The sequence below is a fragment of the Rhipicephalus sanguineus genome, chromosome 5 (genome assembly GCF_013339695.2).
Source record: "Rhipicephalus sanguineus isolate Rsan-2018 chromosome 5, BIME_Rsan_1.4, whole genome shotgun sequence".
NCBI lineage: Eukaryota > Metazoa > Arthropoda > Arachnida > Ixodida > Ixodidae > Rhipicephalus > Rhipicephalus sanguineus.
Genome location: NC_051180.1, coordinates 181,958,371 through 181,967,810, shown reverse-complemented (window position 1 = coordinate 181,967,810; position 9,440 = coordinate 181,958,371).

The following is a 9,440-nucleotide window of genomic DNA, read 5'->3' as shown; positions in this document are numbered from 1 at the left end:
GTGCAGGCGGTGCGTTGACGGCGAAGCCACGTAGGCCCATCTGGCGGTACTGGCAGCGGCGGAAGGTGAGGCCGGCTTGCCCGCAGTGATAACACAGCGGTAGGTTGTCAGGGGCACGCCAAACATCTGTATTAACTGCAGATATGAGTGAACAGCGCAATAAAAACCACAGACCTTGCAGCCTACGGCTAGGTGCGGCAAGTGTGGGTTGCGTAAGCATGGGACGTGTTAAAGTTAGTGACGTTTTGGGAGGCGTGTTTGAGTGATTTTTTGCGTGTTGCGCATCCTCCTGCGCAGCTTGTGGTTTCCTGTTTTTCTGTCAATACATGCTCAGTTGAAGTTTGCGCTCCGTCCTGTCTGTCGTCTCTACCTTGTCTATGGTTTTTATTGAGCTATTCAGTCATATCTGCAGTTAATACGCACCAACTAGCTCAACTCACGTCTCTCAAACATCGGTCTTTCGGGGGCCGCAGCGTTGTCCTGTCGGCGGGCGGTATAGCGTTGGGGGCGGTGGCGTCGGTGTCTGCCGGCGGAACTGCTGCAGCGGTGCGGCGTCTGGACGTGGGCTCGGAGGGGAGGCGTCGCCTCGGGCTGCAGCAGCATAGCTCATGGCTTCCGGCTCAGGTTGCGGCGGTGCAGCAACTTCCAGAGAATGCTGAAGTTCCTCACGAACGATCTCGGCTATCGAATCCACCTGAGGTTAAGATCTGGGGAACATTTTCTGCAGCTCCTCACGCACGACCGCTCTGATAATCACGCGCAGGTCGTTGGTTCCCAGCGCTTGAGTATCCCCGTAGCTTGAAGTGGGCATGCGCCGGTTATATTGCCTAGTGCGAATTTCTAGCGCCTTTTCGATTGTGGTGGCCTCCAAAACGAATTCCGAGACTGTCTTTGGCGGGTTGCGCACAAGTCCGGCGAAAAATTCTTCCTTCACTCCTCGCATCAGGAAGTGAAACTTCTTTTCTTCGGACGTGGCGGGGTCCGTATGGCGAAACAGCCCGATGGTCTCGTTGGGGAGCTGTACACGGGTCTCCAGAAGGGTTTCAGCCTGTAGCGCCGCGCCAGTGGCAGCCAGCCGGCCGCCGAAAAAGGCGACTTCTCGTGGAGCCTTCGCCCTTATGATGATCTGCGAGACGCCTGTGGAAGCCCGCGACACCACTTACACCACGGCCGAGGAGCCCGCTTTCGCGTTGCATGCCAGGCGATTGGCCAACACATCGGAACCTGCCACTCAAGCGCTCGTAGACTGTAAACCCGGTCACGACCCTATTGAAAATCCCTCCACCATGAGGAATGGTGGATTCCACCATCCACCATTATGGTGGATTATGTTGCTGGAAGATGGTGGCACGTGGTGTATGCTGGATGCTGGCGTATGACGGATGCTGGAGAACGAAGGAGCGTAAAATGGCTCTACAGCGTCGGCACCATCGTGTCTAGCCGTCACACATAAATAATTGTATAGAAGGCGATGTAGAAAGCGCTAGTACAAAGAAAAAGAAAAAAAAAACGTATGCAAAAAAAAAACCTTCTCCGCCGCCGGGAATCGAACGCCCGACCTGCGGATCCCGAGCCGAGTACTTTACCACTACGCCACGCTGACACTTGCTCGGCGACATGCAAAATGACTAGTCAACATACTAATACACCGTTTGGCTTCTGCTTTGTATGTCTCATACTGGAGACAGACGCGATCTTCACATCCTACTAACTTTGCGTAGTTATTAAACGCAAACAAACTGCTGCCGGTAACGAATGGCACGTCGATAATGGCAACAGCGCTAACTTTCTTTTAGAATTCACAACGTAACTCCAAAGGAATATGTCAAGTGGAGCGAGGAGCGCGAGTATAGTCCACCGGGTGTTACTGCGAACTTTTAATAGCCGTTTCTCGCTTTTTCCAAAGTGCGACATGTGCAAAGGCTTTCTGTCGACTCTAAGCTCATTCGATAAATACGCGCGTACAAATGATTAAGTATTGTGAAGTTTTTATTTATCGCGCAACGTACAGCGCAGCCGTGCCAGCGCACTGATCTGACGCTGTATCATTAGCCGCAACTGCATAACAGCTGGGCCAAAACAAGCACAGTGCGCGGGAAAAATATGCCATCATATTGGTTCAGTAAGGCGTACGAATTGACAACTCTATGTTCTCGCATACGTGTCAGAGAAGCGCCGGCGAGTGCGACCGGCGGCGGTTGGTGACCGGAGGCGTTTGCTGGAAGCGCGTCGCATCTATGCTCATCGCTTCTTGTGCGGACACCGTACACAAGAAAAAAATGCTTCATTTAGGTTTCCGATGCCACAGGTGTGCTGTAAAGTCATTCGTACTCACCGGAATCGTGTATACTGAAACCAGAAGCGCCGATAACACGTAAACGGACTCGGTCGCTACGCTATGTCTAACCTTTGGTGGCAATCATGGTGGTAGAATATGATGGTGGTAGTCATACTTGGTGGGGCTTATCTCGACGCAGGCCGAAAGTAAAAGTTTGTGCATTTTATCTTTGCATGCATTTTCACTATTACCTTAAAGTGCCACTGAAGTAAGTGAGTGTGCAAGAATTGCCAGAGTTGCGTTTCAAGCGTGACGGTATCAAGCGGAGGCTGTTTTCTGGTCTCCCCGCTGGAAGGGCTCATTTACTTCTCGGCAAATGCGCGGCGATGTAACACAGTTACTGTCGCTGTTCACACCGACACTTCTAGACTTGTAAACATCAAAATGCAGCAGCACATCACGGATGTAAACCTGATAAGCACGTGCGTAAAATGTAAACATTCACGGCTGCTGTGCTCCAGAAAACTTGTGGCGGTGATTGGCGCCGCATGAATAAAAAAAATAGTGCTAGAAAGCTTAATGATCGATGTTGGCTTCTTTGAACTGCATATATTTCTGCACATTCAAGAGGAAAACATTAGACCTGACAGCGACTTCTCATAATGTCACGTTGACTTCCATCATGCCACCGTCATCCACCATGCTTCCATCCTGCCACCGTCATCCAGCTTGTTCACCAAGTCATCCACCAAAACATGTATTGCTCGCCACCATCAGCCAGCATTTTCCACTTAACACCAAAAGAAGCTCGCCACCACAACCACCATCCGCCACCATTTTTTACACTCTCGCCATCATCAGCCATTATGACCACCACATCCACTATTCTTTCCACCTTGTCCACTATTGTTTCCACCATGTCCACCAAGATTCCCAGCATCCACCAACCCACGATTTTCTATAGGGGACCTCTCCTCCAACGCCTTAAATGGCAGCCAGAGTTTTCCAGATGTGCCTGCGAGGATTTCATCTGATCTCTCTGAGGAGCCACCCTCCACGCCCTCTTGCCTATCCACAACTCAGGCACCATCCGGTGTCGTGAACAGCCATTTCTCCTTACCTCCGTCGTCTTGTCATCATTTCAGGAAAGGCTGCACCAGATTTATGCACAGCGCCCGACTCGTGGTCCGTCCAGAACATACATCGCGCTGTCTGCAGGCGCACTGCTGTCGGCGCTCAAGAAGCCGCACCACGCGATGGTTGGCTTCGCGTCGACGAGGGCGTTCGCACCACTTCCACCGCCAGCACCTTAAACGCACCTCTCTGCTTTATTCGCTGCTGCTAGCGACGCGCAATCATCGCAGTCCTCGCCCACTGCGTGGATCCCAGTGCCGCCCACCGGAACAACCAAACTCCTTACGCCTTCTACCCTGACAACTCCGATTTCCCAGCGGACATTCTAGGAACTGCGGCGCATGTACAGTCGCGCTCAATATGACTTGCAACAAGGGAGCGCGTGGCCTCACGAGTTTAAAGACAGCGCACGGCTTCAAATTGCTTCGTTTCTGTAACTAGATATTGTATTCTTATTTGGGAACACCCCCCAATGAGAGAACAGGGTTTACGTGTAGAAATAAGGGCTAGTGGAAGGAATGCGAAATCTTTGAACTCGTGAGGTCACGCGCTCCCATGTTCGAAGTCCTGTTGAGCGCGACTGTACATATAGTTTATTTGTTCCTCCTACCTTTTTTGTACACACGTTTTCTATCCCGCAACGCGCTAGCGGGGGGGGGGGGGGCATGTAGCGCCGCGTCAGTGGCAGCCAGCCGGCCGGAGAAAACGACGATGAGCGCCGGTGGGTCGTGGCGCAAGGCAGTTGGGACGTTCGGGTGCTGTTGGCTGGCTGGACGCCACGGCCACTGCTCGGCTTCGGCCTCTCGCTTTCTTCCTCGGCCGTAGGCCTTCGTGCTCTCATCAAACAAGTGACGACGGCACGTCTACGTCGGACGCCGTCGCGTCCCAACAAGCCCTTTCTTTCTGGATGACGCTCGTGAAGGTGTTCAGAAATCCGGTGTGGAAGAGGTCACACGATGTTTGGGTGGACTCTCGGTTCTCGAACCAGGTTCTTGCGCCATCTTCAAAGGCGAATTAGGCGTTGTGTAGCTTCTGGTCGCAGTCCGAGTTGTTCAACGTGGAGACCCAGTCGTATGCCACCAGCCAGCATTCGGAGCCTCGCATGGTGATCCGCGGAATGTCGGCGGCTCCCTCAGTTGATGCATGACGACCGTTGTAGGCGCCACAGCGGCTGTCATTGTCGCTGTTGTCTTCGTTGTGATTCTGGTCTTGTCGGGCAGGGGTCCGTATTCTGGTTCAAGACCTTGCTGCCTACGGCTGGCTCGCTGGTCAGGGTTGGTGTCGATGTTCCCTTGACGGCAGGGTTGCCAATGGTGGCTACTTTTCGCCAAATTGGCGAATTTGAGAGGCCCGTGGCGACCTAAAATTATGAATGGCGACATGGCGAATTTTTGGCGATTTTCGGCTTATGTCTCCACTGAGTTATGCAACCTAAACTCAGTGTCTTCCCAACGATTGAGCGGCAGCATTCTCTGTATTTTTCTTGGGTTTAGACCCACGAGTAGTATGAGCATATTACACGTCATTCGGTATGTCCGTCCTGTAACTCGCGTGTATCTCCTCAATTCATCTAGATGCAGTAGGTACTGGAAAGTCCCCCAGCGACATTCTAGCAAAATGTAAGTCAGCGGACTGCCTTGCAACCCGCGAGGGGGCAGTGTTTGACTATAAGTTTATGGCTTTAGGTGCTTTAAGCTTCTCTATAAAGTTTCGCTTCTGAAGGGGCTAGACGACGGGTTGGCCGCCTGTTCCGACCATGTCTTCCGCCAAAGCTCCAACTGTTCTGAATAGCTTGGTGACTTATTCACTGTTGCAGTACCCCCAATTCAGCTCGTAAAGACTGTTTTGGAATAGCGAAGAGAGGCGGATACGCGGCTATTGGTGCAATAAAAAAAATTTATTGAGGCATTTTCCACTGTTCTCGGTGAGCGTGTGCAATGAAAGCAATTGCTATGTAACGTTTTACACTGTCTAGCTGATCATTAATAACGCATCAGATTGCCGCGTGTCGATATAGTTGACTATAAGAAAGGGTCAGTGGCGTCCGGTATCATATTATTTCACACTGAAAAGGTGTAAGACTCACTAATGATCGGTTCCTGTAAGAATTCTGTCGTGTTACCTTCAATAAACCTTTTAATACTTTAATTCATATAAGGGTACGTAAAGCTGTCTACAAACAACGCTTTCACGGTTTTCGCCCAAGGTTCACCACACTTTTACCTTTGAAACGAGCGGACAGGGATGGAAGGATATCATGAGCGTTTTATTCATCCACCCTTGCGCCACCACGCACATCTTGCGGCTAGTCCGCGAAGTAGCACTATGCACTCCCATGGTGAAGCGGGTGAAACGACTGGCATTGAGAAACGTCAACATAATTTCAGGGTCTTGGATGGTACTGTATTCTACGGGGCTATATGTGAGTGGAAACATTTATTACTAGGTATGCCGCACATATCGAGAATGGCGACTTCTTTGGCGACATTTGTAAAAAAATGGCGACTTTTGGCGACTTTTTGCGATTCGTTTGGCGACATTTACTCGAAAGTCAGTGGCAACCCTGCTTGACGGCGTGGGCTTGGCTCACGGCAGGAGGGGGGCGTTCGGTACATGGACCAGGAAGCACCTCCACCAGGTATCACGGGGTCGTGACGTCCACGAAGACAGCAGTCGGCGCGTTCAAGATGAAACTCTTTATTTGGCCGAACTTGAGACCGGGAAATGAAAACCAAGCTACAGCAATACACGCTGTACCCTGATAGCAGCGAACAGGGCGTCGGCCGTCGATAAACTTCTCATGGCTGGGACGCGCAGTCTTTTATACATCAAGCATCGAACTTTCCAGTCTTATCACTGGTGGTCACGCAAGCTCTGGAATAATCTAGACTAACAGCATCTTGCGCGCAATCTTAACAAAGTGATCTACTACAATCATGAAGCTTCGCGAACACTGCGGGGCGGTCAGCGTCGAGCGTTGCGATCCGTCCTTGCTTATCAAACCAGACTAGATAAAAAATAAAACAAGAAGCGGGCGTGACAATATTATCGGCAATGAAGCGCGCAAAATATTTATAAACACCTCAAGCCGCTCTATACACCGACACTCTGACTTGTGGTGAAAGCGCTAAGGTCTCTCAATATGTACAAAAATCCTGCAATAATATCTCGCTACTCACTCCTCCGGGCTACATCATCATCATCATCCTCATCATCAGCCTGACCGCGCTCCACTGCAGGGCAAAGGCCTCTCCCATGTTCCGCCACTCAGCCCGGTCCTGCGCTTTGTGCTGCCACGATATACCCGCAAACTTCGTAATCTCATCTGCCCACCTAACTTTCTGTCTCTCCCTCGTTCGTTTGCCCTCTCTTGGAATTCAGTCTGTTACTTTTTGTGGCCAACTGTTATCTTGCCTACGCGCTAGATGCCTTTGCCCATGTCCATTTCTTCTTCTTGATTTCAAATAAGACGTCCTTAACAACGGTTTGTTCCCTGACCCGCTCTGCTGTCTTGTCCCTTAAAGGGACCCTGAAACGGTTTTGACGATTTTGTACGAACACATTGAGCCGGCAGAGCAAGTCCTAATGATCATTTACAGACCGATTTAAGCTCTGTGCGAAAACTGTGTAATTTATTACAAGGCTTTAAAGCTGCGAATCGCCACCGATCACAGCGGCTCAGCTAAACGCGTTTACGAACCTCCCACTACCAGTGCGCGTCGTATTGGAAACGCGACGTCACGCAGGCGGCTGATCTGATTGGATATGTCCAGTACACGTCACTGAACCTCCTGTGGGCAGCGAGCGTCGTCTGCCTATGTTACAACGTACTCCGTGTTGACGTGAGCTGAGCGACAGTGTTTATCTTGAGGTTTCTTTTCTTGGACATAATTAATTGCCCTAGCCTTGTTGTGTACCACGTATCTAGCAATTTCTAGCAATTGGTGACTTGTAAAGCTGCGACATCGTGCAATGTTCGTGAGGCATCTGGCGAGCGGAATCTCTTCAGCTCGTCGCTGCAATGAGCGTCGCGCTCTCGCTAACCGTTCAACGCCACTATCCACGTTTTTGTGGCTGTAACTTCACCCCTGAAGACACAACCACATTGCCCGAGTTTACGCTTATCGGTGATCGTTCTCGAATTATTTTTGTTTGTCCGCATGCTTTTGCAGATTGTCGCCGTACATGAGAATAAAATAAGATCTGCTCGTAGTGTGGCGGCACCTGTCGGAGCAGATATCAACCACTCCGCGAGCTTCCTCTTTGTTGGGCCTCCGAGATTGCGCGCAACCCGTCGGCGCGCACAATATCTGAGCTCAAACCGTCGAGTGCGCTCATGAGAGCGCTGCGATCGCCGGCGATGTCAGGGTGTCTGTGAGTTGAGGGTGCAATGCAGTGGTGAGGAGGAGGGCATGGAGGAAGGAAAAACTAAGGAGAGGCCCTATCGTATCCCAATGCATTGCGAAAAGTGTGGCGGAAGTGACGTCAGATTTATGGGGCAAACAAGCCGATATGGGGCAAACAAAACAGCAGACGCCCCGCGGCGTGCTCTCTGCGGTGGTTCGCTTCTGTTCGGATTTGTAGTCCCGGCGTAAACTTAGCGCGTATTGTGCGGTTCGCACGCAGTAAAATGTTGCATGCAGACGTTTACCAGGCTGTTCGTGCGCGGCAGGCCCGAGCGTTTCGTGATGAAGTTCTTCGTGGAGCGTTTTTGTGCAACAGTACAGAATGCCGGTACGTGCCGTGATCAAAAACGTTCAGCCCCTGCATCATCGTATTCGAACTCACCTAGCAGTGACTTACGCGTTCTGCTGGGCGTTAGGCCTTCTCTTTCTCGTAGCCCGATTGCCAGATCTATTGCCCGATTAGTGGTTCTTTGCTCGTGTATATGGAGTGAGCGCAGTAGCTATTCGGCGCAACGCCAACCTATAGTTGACGTAACTTCACGTCGAAAAATAGACACCGCTGTATTGTATACGCGATCGTGCACGTAAAGTTTGTAATTCCAGTGCGCACACAACACAAGCACGCAGCGAACGCACACCGCACGATACATACATCACGTAGTCTGATAATAACAACAAAAGTTTATTGCCCTTTCGTTGAACGACACAGCCTCTAAAACGTACGCTGCCTTCAGCGCATGTTATGTACGGCGCGTCAGACGCCGAAAACAAAAGTTCACGTGAGTTCTGAGTTGACAGAATGAGTATAACAAGTAACAGAGCGCACATCCGAGAGCTTCGCACGCAAATACCGTGCCTTAGTGATCAGCAATGAAGCGAACGTATACGTACACATGAAAAGTGACACCCGGTACTGTCCGCAGTGCACGCGATTTGCACCGGGTATACGCAACAGCTGGGCATTGCGTAGCTTTCCTAAAGAACACACACACACAAAGAGCAGCATGCGTGAATCGACTACGCCGCCTGCACGGCGAAAAACAAACAAACAAAAAAAAAGGCTGCAAAGTTTCGCGATGCGCGCATGCGCTTGCAAACGTCGCAACGGAAATGGCGAAATGTTTCGCTGCGCCTTCGCTAGGAGGCGATACGGGTGTTTGCGATGTGGGGGCTTCACGAATGTGACGTCAGGGCCTCTCCTTAGTATTCCTTCCTCCATGGAGGAGGGTATAGATGTAAATTCCGTAGCGGCCTTGGTACACAGTGCGTCGCTTAATTTCTGGTGGGAATGATTTGGGGATGCTCCTGCCTAAACGCTGACAAAACTTCAAAAAAACGTTTCAGGGTCCCTTTAGGGTTACACCTATCATTTTCATTTCTATTGCTCGCGGCGCCGTCCTCAGTTTACGCTACATATGCGTCGTATGCTACATATGCATCGAAAAAACATGTCGAGACATGCTGGTTGGCCGGGCATAAGATTATCGTAGGCAACGCACTTCCAGATGAAATGACCACCTTCGTAGCAACGAAATCTCGAAGCCCATTCGTACCTGTTTCTGCTTTGGACATGAAGCCAATTTTACGCACAAGACTTAGGAGCTACTGGCAAAGAACGTGTG